At 41.7% G+C, this 13,282-nt stretch overlaps 1 protein-coding gene across 4 annotated transcripts in view; it reads left to right on the plus strand.

The window, feature by feature from the left end:
• Positions 1–426: 426 nt before the first annotated feature.
• Positions 427–13,282, plus strand: part of DSE (dermatan sulfate epimerase) — a 71,438-nt gene continuing 58,582 nt past the window's right edge. Inside the window, exon 1 of one of the 4 annotated variants that reach the window (XM_004621759.2) lies at positions 427–745. The gene's annotated coding sequence lies outside the window, so the exon portion shown is untranslated. The remainder of the gene's footprint in view (positions 746–13,282) is intronic. The other 3 variants (XM_055135638.1, XM_055135637.1, XM_055135635.1) reach the window with 3 other exon arrangements.

A 13,282-nucleotide genomic window follows, 5' to 3' on the forward strand; every position in this document is an offset into this window, starting at 1 on the left:
TCCCTTCCCCAGAGAAGAAACGGGAGGAGAAAAGGAGGAGTAAGGATTTGGGAGAGGGAGGAATGGGCAACAGCCCCAGTAATAAGGTTCTCAACTTTCCCTCTCTCCTTGGGCTACACCCCAGCATCAGCTCCTCCCCCTGGGCCTCCCAAAGTATCTTTCGGGGTGGGGGGAGGCAATTACCGGGTGGAACCCAACGCTTTTGGGCCACGAGAAACCAGAGACCAAGTTGGAGCCAAAGAGGCCCGGCAGGACAAGGGGTGCCTGGAGTCTGGGCCCCAGAGACGGGAAGGCCCGACGCAGCTCGGCGCCGCACTCGGGGGACGCAGAGGGAGTCGGCGGGGCGGGACCCGGGTCGGGGTCCGGCCGGGGGCCGGGGCGTCCCGCTTTCCCCCTCCTCATCTTCGCCTGCTCTGGTGACGTTGCGGTTTTCCTCCTCCCTCCAGCGGAGCCTCAGCGCCGCCGCGTCGCGCCCGCCTCCCTTTTCTCCCACATCGCACCCGCCCGCGCCCTGCCGGGGCTGCCCGTCGCGCCGGCCGAGGCTGCAGCGGCGCATCCCGGGGCGCGGCGCCCACCGGCACCCATGGCGCGGCGGGCGCGCTGAGGGCTCGAGTCCGGGGGCGCCAGGTGCCCGGGCGCCCTGGGGTGGAAGCGGGGGGCCAGGAGGCCGGGGAAGGGGCTCTGGATCCTGAGCTGCGCTGCTGGGGAGGCGACGCCCGAGAGCACCCAGCTTCGGCGGAGAGCGGTAAGCGGAGGGGCGCGCGGCGGGCGCTGCGGGGGGACCCGGCTCGGGGCCCGGCGCGGCGCAACTTTCTTGCCCCCGTGGCGGGCGGGTGGCGGCGAGCCACGTCCCGCGCCGGCCTCCGGCTCCGGCGGGCGCGCGGGGCGTGAAGCCGGAGCGTGGATCTCCCCCAACCACAAGCCCCCCGCGACGGAGCGGCCTCGGGGCCGCCCCGAAGGTCCTTCCCACCCCTCGATCGCGCGGCGCCACGCCAGGACCCTGAGATCGCTGTCGGGGCGTCGGGTCTGGTGGACCCCCCCTGGAGGTTTCCCGCATGGCCCGCGGGGCTCCGGCGTCTCGGGACCCGGCTGGGGGTCACAGATCCGCGCCCTCGTGCTCCCCGCGAGTCGGAGCTGTTTGTGGTGGCCACGGAAGCTGGGGCAGCGCGTTCCTAGACTCCCCCCGCCCCCCACGCCGACGGCACTGGGGGGAAAGTGTGGGCAGACCTCCCTCGTGGCCACTTCGGCTGGAGGAATTTGGGGGTGCGGGGCGCGCATATCGGCTGGGGAGCTCGGTGAGCAACGCCGCCCGGGCGCGGGATCTGTCCCGCCTGGAATCTGGGAGAAGTGTGAGACCCAAGAACCTTTGTCGTTTTCAGCGCGTCTACAGGGCAGCAGCCTCTGCTTTTTAGGCCGGGTGACATTCATGACTGAAACGAAATCCATCGTCCAAAACCCGGAGGTGAACCACATTTACCTGGAATTCCTTAAGCCAGAAAGACCCCTTTTCCTAGCTGGGAAACTTCCCGCAGACCACATTTCATAGCTGGGAGCGGGAGTGATCCCTGGGAAAAGTTTATTCCGTTATTGTCTTGGTTTCAAAAATCATGATTTAGTTTTTGTTGCATTCCATTTAAGAACGGGCGTTTTCTCTTGGACGGAGTTTCAAAATGATTTTTAAAAATCTTTTAGTTTTCACGTTATAGAGTTTTAAGAACTTTCAAGAACTACCTTTCTTCCGTTTTGGGGTGAGTTCTCTACTGATGAGAAAAATAAATATTGACTTGCAATATTGGGTTGAATATCCAGACAATACTACCAAAAGGGGTGGAGGGCAACAATATTTGTAATGCCCACGATGAAATAAAATACAAGATTATCTCGGTATTTGTCTCTCATGAGCTACCCTTTAAAGGACTTTGTGTAGATTCAGATCTGTTTTGAAGCTCTGGAGATAGCTCACAGGACAAGAGTGCATGCCTGGCATGCAAGAGGCCTTGGGTTTGATTTCCGGAATCTGACATCACATGCCTTATCCTACAATGATAGCATCTTCACCGATGGTAGCTCCTCCCACAGAAAAAAATGATACAAAACCAAACAAAAGGGGCTACGGAAATAGTATAGCTGGTTGGCCACTTGCCTTGCATGCTGATGGCCAGCTTTTCGTCCTGGGCACCACCTATGGTCCCTGCAGTCCTGCCAGGAGCGATCCCTGAGCACAGAGCCAGGAATAATTCCTGAGCCCTGTTGGATGTGGCTCAGCCCATCATCAATCATCATCATCATCATTATCATCATCATCATCATCATCATCATCATCAACAATATACCACCAAAACCCAAGCAAAAATCCTTTTACGAAGTGATTAAATGTGGTAAATGTGTAAATGTTAAATGTGTGATGGTAAATGAGTAAATGTGAGTAAAATGTGGCCAAGTAAAATGGACAAAAGAATAGACTGAATTTGATACCTACATTATTTAGTGACTCCTCAGTGTGGGTTCAGTATAAAGTACAAGGTTGTGCTGGTTATGCTAGTAACTTGCACTGTGGAACTGCTAACGTGGAATGGGAAAACATACAGAAGCAACAGCTGGAAGCCTGAACTCAGGAAGTATGACTTTTCATTGTTTGGTATTTGATGCCAATATATATTTCATCACATTTTAGTTCATTAAATAAAACCAGTGGACCTGTGATGTGCATTTTAACCTTCAGTTTGATAGACATTGATAGCATAGCCAGCAAATGAAAGGGAATTCCCAAAATAAATACGCAAATGAATTAACTTGGACAAAGTGGGAGATTTGCCATCAAACACATAACGTCTGTTGTCACATAACTTCTGTGGTCCTTCAGGGTGGAAATTGTTTAAAGTTCCTCCCTCAGAGGTTAGGAGCTTGGTTGTGGCAGGAAGTCAGCTGAGATGTGTGTCTCAGTTTAGTATTTATAAAATCAGTTCCCAAATTAGTTAATAGAGATTTTTCATGAGATTTGTGACTATCCAGTCTAGTATCTCAAAGTGCTATCTTGAGAAGACCAGAGGACCTTCCTTCATGAGGTAAAGTTCTTCAGAGCTGTGGCCCAGCTTATCATAGTGCTTTATTATATAAAAATGCATTCATCAAGTGTTTTCAAGTGTTTTGAGATCATAGATGAAAAGTGCACTCAGAAATTAAACAGAATACTTACACATTTGACAATTTAATTTGTGATAGAATGTTTTGGTGTTTATATCTGCCTGCCTAGAATCCCCATGTGGTATGAGAAAAATGATATGATTCTAACATTATAAATTGAACAAATCATTTGAGAGAAATAGAGGAAGATAAAATTTAGAATTTTGTTTTACTATATTAGTCTGTTATCAAGGTTGTTTTTTTTTTTTCTTTTTGGATCACACCTGGCGATGCACAGGGGTTACTCCTGGCTCTGCACTCAGGATTACTCCTGGCAGTGCTCAGGGGACCATATGGGATGCTGGGAATCGAACCCGGGGCGACCGCATGCAAGGCAAACGCCCTACCCGCTGTGCTATTGCTCCAGCCCCTATACTAGTCTGTTTTCAAATGGGACAAAGAAACTAGTAAAAGAGAAGCATTTTGTAGTTGTAGCATATTTAAGATATTATTTGTCCATATTTGAGTGAAAAAGCATATGCATTCTTGACCTTTTTTAACCCTCCCAATCAAAAAAATAATTTTTCTTCCCATAATTATGTAAGGGTCTGTATTTTGGCAGTAAGAATGAAAATATGACACATATCTAAGAAAATACATATAATTAAGTAGTAAATTATGCAGTCCATTTATTACTGTAAATTGCAGAAAGGGACATTCCCATTTTCTCTAGGATAATCAAGAAATTTTCAATTATGAATGAAGGATGCAGTGAGTAAGTGATACTGCAGAAGGAAGCAAGAGGAGGCTGGAGCCATAGTACAGTGGATAGGGTGTCTGTCTTGCATGTGACCAACCCAGGTTCAATCCTCATCATCCCATATGGTACCCTGAGCAGTACCAGGACTAATTCCTGAGTGCAGAGCCAGGAGTAACCCTTGAATATCGCTGAGTGACCCAAAAAGCCAAAAAAAAATTTAAAAAGGAAGAAAAATGAAATAGGCTCTTTCAAAATTATTATTTTTTAAAAAATAAAAGGAAGTAAGAGTAGTTTCAGAAGTAGAGTAAACAAAAATTAACATTAAAGATTTTTTTAAAGAGAAATACTTGGGGCCAGAGAGAGAGAGTACAGGCGTACAGCACTTGCCTTGCATGCTGCCCACCCAGGCACCACTAGGAGTGAGTTTAAGCACAGGGCCAGGAGTAAGCCCTTGAGTATAGCTAGGTCTAGCCCTGAAACCAAAACAAAAAATGGAAGCAAAGAGATAGAAAAATACTTATCCTGGAATATCTTTGTACTGGGCCTTAGAGGAGATACAAATTCTGTAGAAGGTGTATTCATTATTATAGGGGGTACCATTACTACTTTTACAGTGTAGGCAGGATGGATCTTTCCTATTCTGAGAGTGTGGTGGATAAAGCCAGTGGTTTCATATCAAGAATGCTTCCAAAACAATGTGTCTATGCAGAAGACAGGACAGTTTTTTTTTTCTTTTTTGGGTCACACCCGGTGATGCTCAGGGGTTACTCCTGGCTTTGCACTCAGGAATTACTCCTGGCGATGCTCAGGGGACCATATGGGATGCTGGGAATTGAATCCAGGTTGGCCGCGTGCAAGGCAAATGCCCTCCCTGCTGTGCTATTGCTCCAGCCCCAGGACAGGACAGTTCTTATTACTACAGTAAATACTGTAGAGTTTCTCACTTTGGAATTATATTAACTTCCCATATAATATGTTTAATAAAACTCTTTAGGGTCACCAAATTACCAACAGATATTAGAATGGTATAATAAATTTATCAAAACTTAGAATCAGTATTCAAGATGGGAATTGGGCAAGTGTATATATAATTTCAGAATATTGGAAAGAGAAATTATTTTCTCATGAAATTTATATAATGAATTAATGACAGAATGGGGTATAGAAGATTAAAATTTCAGATTCCAGAGACACTAACCATACTTTCATTAGGACATGGCGATACTAAAAAATTTCAGGATAATATTCCTGAAGGAATAATATTATCAAGGAATGTTTTTGCAGAACTTTTTGAATAATATTTTGAGGAATTTCAAAAAGTCTTGCCAACTTTAATGCTTAATTTTGCTCGCACTTTTCGTGGTTGGGGACCACAGCCAACAGTGCTCCGAGTTTACTTCTGTATCTCTGTGCTCAGGGATCACTCCTGGTGATGCTTAGCATACCATATCTACTGAATCACATTTGGTACTGAAGCTGGGTCAGCCACATGATGCCTTTCCTCCTCTACTGTCTCTCTGACCCTCTAATGCTCAATATAATCAGAAATTATACTTAAAATTTTAAGTTTTCCATAAGTCGATAATATTTTAGTGAAAAATATTATTCCTTAATAGCTTGAAAACTCTGTAGAGGTTAACAAATAAATGTAACCCCAAGTTTTGATGTGTTTAACTTTAGTATCCTACAACTCTTAATTATGTATGCCCAGTAATTTTTGGGGGGTCACACCCGGCAATGCACAGGAGTTACTCCTGGCTTTGCACTCAGGAATTACTCTTGGTGGTGCTTGGTGGCGAGGGGTGGGGGGGCAGGCGAACCATATGGGATTCTGGGAATCAAACCCGGGTTGGCTGTGTGCCTGTGTGCAAGGCAAACACCCTATTCGCTCTACTATCCCTCCAGCCCCCCTTTTAATTATGTATTAAGGAGTGGTTTGGTTAGCTGTTGGTGGAGATGTGTTTGTTGTAGTAAAGAATCAACTAGAATAAAGGGGGACTTTTTAGAATTAATAAACTCTTGTTTACGAAGACATGCACATTTAGAATTGAAGAATAAATTTCTGATAGATTATATAGCTACACAAATACTCGCATTTTAAATTATTCGGTGCTTAAAATTGTTTTTCAGAGAATAACAATATTGTTTCCTCCCCATGAAAATGGAGACTTTAGAACAGGTGTCTTATTTTTAAAGAGTGTTAAAATAAAAGTATCTTGAAAAGATTTTCCTGTCACTCAAGTAACTCTGAGTCTACTTTAAGATGAGATTAATGTAAATTGTGCATTAAGTCCATTTTTTTCTTTATGACTCCAAATTCATATTATAATGCAGTCTATGCTTTGTTAACCCCCACTGCTACTCAATACTACTGCTAATAAACTGTCAGCCCCCTCGAGTGCCATGAGCTTCCTATGCTTCTGTAAACTGGCCACTTAGGGGCTCTTTCCCACAGCTTCTCCTTCATCCTCTTTTCTGTCTCTTCTCATGCCTTCTGAGGATTCCAGTGTGAGACTCTTATGATTCCTGCAGAGTCCCAGGCTCCTTGCTCAGTTCTCGTTAGCTGCCTTTAAGGTCTTTGGATGCCTTTAAGCTTACCGTGCTCCTTACTTCTACCAAGGTAGGCAAGCTCCGGCCTGTTGAGAATGTGGATTTTGGATTTTCTTTCTGATGCCCAGAAGAGTATAAACCTGCAGGAGGCAGAGTGTTAGGAAGGCAAAAGGATTGATTTTAACTTGGAATGAGAAGGAAAGACTTTTGAGACCATCTGCTTATTTCTTGAATGCAATAGTTTATTCAGTCCTCTATTCAGGATAATATTATGGGTTTTAATGTGCATTCCTTCATTTTCATCTTGGAAATATCCTTGGAATATCCTCGGGTATTTCCATTAATACTATCATGGTAAGTGTTGTCATTATTTGCCTCTCCGGTAATATATAGAAACTATAAGCAAAATAATAAACAGCACTTGCTTTGGTATTTCATATTTGGACTGATTCTAGCAATTAGTTAAGTGTAATTTTGTCGTTAGAAACCTGAATATTGGGGCCAGAAAGACAGCACAGCAGTAGGGTGCTTGGCTTGCACCACGCTGACCCGGGTTCCATCCCCAGCATCCCTCCCACACTGTCCTCCTAACTCTCCAGGAGTGATTCCTGGGAGTAGTCAGGAGTTGCCCCTGAGCAATGCCAGGTGTGGCCCAGAAACAAACAACAACAACAAAACAAATACTGCAGATTAGGAATGAATTCTCAATGACATAAATGTGTTGACTATCTACTTTGTTCTAGACCGTTCGCTACTCAATTTGTTTGCTTGCCACATTTTGAGAGGTATTATTGATTGAGTTATTAGTCTCTCCCTTCTCCCAATTAGCATGAAAAATAACAGGATAATCATAATAAAATTATGTTTATTTAAATTAGCATACATGCTCTTTTAATAGAACTTGATTAGGCCCACATTTTTTTAAATTTAACTTTTTTAATTTTTTAAATTTTATTGAATCACCGTGAGATAGTTACAAGCTTTTATGTTTGGGTTACAGTCACACAATGATCAAACACCCATCCCTCCACCAGTGCACATTCCCCACCACCAATATCCTGGGTATACCCCCCCTTTCACACCCTCCCCCTGCCTTTAAGGCAGACAATATTCCCCATACTCTCTCTCTACTTTGGGGCATTATAGCTTGCAACACAGACACTGAGAGGTCATCATGTTTGGTCCATTATCTAATTTCGGCATGCATCTCCCATCCCAACTGGTTCCTCCAGCCATCATTTGATTAGGCCCACATTTAGTTATAAAGTTGTCATAGGGAAACCTGCTTTGGAAACCCTGCCATACTATGGGAACTTCCTGTACTTTACCCCCAACTCCGACTCTCCCACTCCTTTTTTTACTATTCTTTTAAGTAAAATCTCTTCTGAATTTGGCCATTAAAAAAACCCTGTCATGTAAGTCTTTCCACTTGAAATATTCATTGCAAACACAGATGCTTTTGAGTTGCAAATTTGTATTTGTTGATTAGATCAGCACTTTTGTATTTTTCTCATGTAACATATTTACATACTAAGCAATAGGTATTTAATGCATGCAGATATTATACCACAATAAAGTTGAATCCGCATTCCATAACTCTTAAAAGGAATTTGTAAAGGAAATGGGCTCACCAGGCTTGTGGATCTATAATATTTTTATTGGTTAGGTATGCAGGCAATATACTGGCTTTACTGTTGGAGTTTAATAGCTATTGCAAGAAAAAAAATGAGGATAGTTGTTAGCAATTCCTAAAGTAGAAGGTTGCAACATTAATTTGGTTATATAAATTAGTGTAAAATGTAATAATCTATAGACAATATTGTGAATCTAGTAGTGATTACTCGTTTAAAAAAATAAGATTACAAATTGACACTTTTGTTTAGATTGGAATATTGAAAGGATACTTCTGAAGTTAAAATCAAGAAAGTTACACCAGTTGTAATAAAGTCTAGAATTGTAGGCAAAAATTACCTTGATTTTCTATGGGGTTGTGCCCTGGTAAAATCTCATGTAAATTTAGAGTATTGAAAATGCATTTAATAGTACTAATTTACTGAACAGTATAGCTTAGCCTTCAACTTAAAGTGAAAAAAATCCTAAGTTGAACCTTCAGAATTCAGGGATAGTTTTGAGTTTTAAAATGTTTCATGCCAAGATGCTTGTAACATCTGACAGGTGGGGTAAAGAACCTAGCTATTTAAACTGTGTGTTCCTCAGTTCCATAACTGAGTGTGGAGGGTCTCCAAAACCTTGGCAATGGTAAAAGGTTTCTCAACAAGCAATGATTAAAAATTAATTAAAAATTAACTAACTGCGTAATGAATTTGAGGTGTTTCTGGCATCTCTCACTGTGTTCATTTTTTTGATGAAAAGGAGTTGCCTGTAGAAAAAGGTTTAAGTAGCCTGGCAGTAATGAAGACCTAGATGGCCTGGCTTCAGTACAACATTTTTCTCTTTCCACTTTTTGGAAACTTTGCACTTTCTCTTTCTTGTTCTTTTTTGGGCAGTGCTCAGGGATGAGTCCTGATGGTGCTCAGGGGACCCATGGGATTTCAGGAATTGGAGATTCCTGGCAGTGCCAGGCATCAAACAGGGTTGGCCATAAGAAAGACAAGCACCTTAATCTCAATACTATTTCTGCAGCCCCAATTTTACACATCTAACTGTAAGCTTTTCTTCTTGAAACTACATATTTTGTTGTTTCAATATATCTGAGGGCAGACTGTAGGTGATAAATGTCTAGAATTCCACAAGATCTGGTAAATAACTTTTCTAGAAGCTATTGCAATTTAATGATATCGTTCTAGGGGCCACGAATAGACCTAGTCACCAGCCCTGTGGATAATCAGGCATGAGCCAGCTGGATTTTGGAGTCACCTGCAGTGTTTACTCTTCTCCCATGGGGCCACTGGGCCTGTGGAAGGAAAAAAGCAGCCTGAAGGGGAATGTGGAACAGCTGTTTTCCATCTTCCCTGAAGTAAAAGAAAAGGAAATAGACTTATAGCAAGCATCAAGAAGGATTAATGCTAAGTACTGGGGCGTTCTGAATGTTTCTAGCCTTTCTGAAGGAGGCCTTTGAGTTTTGTTGTTGTTTAGAAAGGTTTAAGTGAAGATGTTTTGACGTGATGTTAAAATTTGTCTTCTAAACTTATAATTTTGTGACTTCTGTTCATCTGAATTTGAAAATCTTAGAAATTAAAATTTATTTAGTGATACAAATGCAGGAAAAATAGACATTTTTAAATTATAAATTGCTTTTATAGTTTGTACTTAGCACTTTTATTTATTGGAACAAAATATTTACAAACAGATTAAATATTAATCAAATATTAACCCTTCTTTAGACAAACATTATCGTATCTTCTATATGTTCTGTTACAAAACAGGTTACATTTATTTAGATTTCTTATTAATTCTGAAAAAACTTTTAAATTCTTGACACAAGACAGTATGTTCCCTTTAGACATTCAGTATTATTTTTTACATTTAGTTGTTCCATCTTTTAATAGCAGAGAACATATGAATTTAACAAGCATTCATCATTTATGTGGTCAAGTTACAGAGCTTGTTTGTGTCAAAGAGCTGGAAACTTCTCTACCACACTTACTTTAATCAAATTTATGATTAATAATGATACTTATGTGACTGGGGTATGGATTTTATTTCATTTTTGTTTGGAAAATAGAATCTCCAGGAGAATTGATTATGTGATTTCAGGCCCTTGGTTCTGCCTTTTTACAATATTAAAGTTAGAAATTGCTTAAGATAGAGTTGTCTTAATAGACTGTTTATTTTGATGGCACCAAAGTGTGGGAAAGGGACAATAATGAAGCAGGGGATTTGGGGGACGTTATCAAGTGGAGCCCAACAAAGTCAGTGTGTTGGGCAACTGGACTTACAGTATTTTTACAACCTAAAGTTATAATGCACTGGAGTGATAGCACAGCGGGTAGGGTGTTTGCCTTGCACGAGGCCGACCCAGGTTCGATTCTTCCATCCCTCTTGGAGAGCCCGACAAGCTACCGAGAGTATTCCGCCCCACGGCAGAGCCTGGCAAGCTACCCATGGCATATTTGATATGCCAAAAACAGTAACAACAAGTCTCACAATGGAGATGTTACTGGTGCCCGTTCAAGCAACTTGATGAACAATGGGACTACAGTGCTACAGTGCTAAAGTCTTAATGCAATTTTGAAATGCCTTTCACACTTGCTTTTCTCAAAGAAAACAAATTATTGGAAGCCCTGAAAGATAACTGCAAAGTTGTCTTAGTTGAATTTTTCTTACCTTTCTAGTGGGTGCTTCATATCTTTTTCTTCTTCTTCATCTTTTGTAAGTCTTACACAAGAGCTTCAGATTCTAAGAAGAACGCAGAAGCAGAGAACAGACCAGCAACCAGTCTGTTGTATTGCTAGCAGTAGTTTAATTGATCCTTTCTTAAATACTGGTGTGAAATTTTAAGAATCTTCTTGTTATGCAGACAAGTGCTATTCAATAGATTCATGCCATTTGCTACGTGTTACTTTGGGGTTCTAAGGTCTTTCACTTAGAAGCAGATGTTTAAACGTACTGTGATTACATGAAATCATTTCATATAAAATACAAATTTACAAATGGGATTTGAATATTTGCTGTGGGAACTTTTAAAAAATTCAATTTCACCTCTTGTTAAATTTCACCTTACAAGTTTTAAGTTTAAGTTGAATCATTTCCAGCATCTTTTTTTTCTTGGGAGAGAAATGTGTGGTAGTATTTATAGTGCTACATTGCCATAAAATGATAAACCCTCTGCCTAAAAAAGTTGAATTTTCTTAGCAGTGTTAGGGTGGTTATATAACAGTTCCTTCTTTGTGTGCTTCTTTTTTTCTCGGTAAAGCCACTGAAATTTGGTTCAATGATTGCAAGTTTTAGAAAAGATAAATCTGTGTTACTTGGGAATGAATGCTTTGACATACAACTTTTTCCAATGTACTTTTGAACCCAGAGAGTCAGATGAAAGAACGCTATACTTTAGCTATAGAAATACTGAAAGGATTTAGTCATTTAGTGAGTATTTGCCAGGTACTTCTGTGTCCTTGAGGACTTCTGGGTGGGGGCAAAGAGGGAGGCGTACAAAATAAATATGACATGTTTCCAGACTTAGGGAGCTATAAAATCTGGCTGGAGAAGGGTAAACTATGTGTGAAACTTTATGAGAACAGTGAAGTGCTGAGCAGAGACAAATGACTGCAGTAGGACTAAAGGAAGGAAGAGATACGTGGCGGGGGGGGGGGGGGAGGAGTGTTGTCAGGGGATACATTGGCTGGAGTGGGGGTGGGGATTGGGTCCTTGGAGGAGTTGTGGGGCTTGAGAGGTAGGGGCAGAAAGCACTGCCAAATTGTGGAAATTTTGGATGAGAATGTTCATTTTGCTGTGCAGAATAGTCTGTCGAGTTGGAAAGTGAAAATATAGATGTTAAAGGAAAAATGGAATACTTTTGGGTACAGAAAACTCCCCCCGCAGTCAAATAAACAAAAACCCAGATTTAAAGCTCCACAGGAAAGATTTTACTGAGAAGTCAGTTGGGGGAAAAGAGAGATGGCGGGTGCATGTGCAGCTGTGATGTCAGACAGAAGTTGATGTCTCCCGGGTTTATAGTAAAGATTGAAGTAAATGGACAAATATGAGTAAGGTTTCTAAATCATTGTGCAGTTAAAGAATCCCAATTCAACAGAAATTCCTGCAAAGAATAGCAAGAGTACATAGACAAATGGTGATTTTCAAGCGATGAAAGGAGTCATTCCTAGAAAATCACTAAAGGAATTAAGATGGTACCCAGTGCTGGCTCCATCTTCCCTGAGGGCTGGGGAGAATGAGATTCAGTGTCTGTGGGAGAGTATACCATAGATAGTTACAAAGAACCAAAGTTGCAACAGGAAATCTTAAATTGGAAAAATTTTGTTACATCTGGTTTCCCTTTCTGTTTAATTTAATTTATCTTACTTGACAGTCTTCCCGTTTCCACATCCTTTTAGGACAAGATATGAGAAGAAAGTTTTAAAAATAAGATTAAGGGGTTGGAGTGATAGCACAGCAGGTAGGGTGTTTGCCTTGCACGTGGCCAACCCAGTTCGATTCCCAGCATCCCATATGGTCCCCCGAGCACCGCCAGGAGTAATTCCTGAGTACATGAGCCAGGAGTAATTCCTGAGCATTGCCTGGTGTGACCCCAAAAATGAAAAAAAAAAAACGAGATTAGTACAAATGGAGTTTTCTTTTACATGGATATAGAAGAATCTCACTAGGTTTGCCCAAAAATAATAGCTAGTGGAATGTGGCTATGAACAGAGACGGGTAAGTTAGATATGAGTACAGGCTTAGATCAGCACAGGCAGAAAATGGAGCTCATATTCTAGAATATGTTGCTAAAGACAGAGTGAAGTACAGATAGTTGAGTCACTGTGGTGAGACTTTGCTAAATTATACTTCACGACCTTGAACACACATACAGACACTAACATATCTAGCCATGTTTTCAATTTAAATCAGAGTGTCTATCAGGAGTGTGTTCCCCTGCCCACCTTGTGTGGCTTATATGGCTATTCAAAAATCACTCTCTTTAGTTTTACACAGCATTTGTAATTTCTGACAGTCTAGCCAAGGCTTTTCTCCAAGATTGTTTCCAGAATACACACTGAGGCCTTCTGAGTAGTGACATAATGAGAATTCTGGTGGGCAGGACGACTTTGGCCCCTATGTTGAAAATGGTATCAGGAAATGCAAAAGCGCAGGCAGAGAAACTATTTGGAGGCTACTGCAGGGAATAGGCAAAGATAGGGTAATTTAGGCTTATCGGTGAAAGTGATGAGA

This window comes from Sorex araneus, chromosome 4, assembly GCF_027595985.1.
Source record: "Sorex araneus isolate mSorAra2 chromosome 4, mSorAra2.pri, whole genome shotgun sequence".
Lineage (NCBI taxonomy): Eukaryota > Metazoa > Chordata > Mammalia > Eulipotyphla > Soricidae > Sorex > Sorex araneus.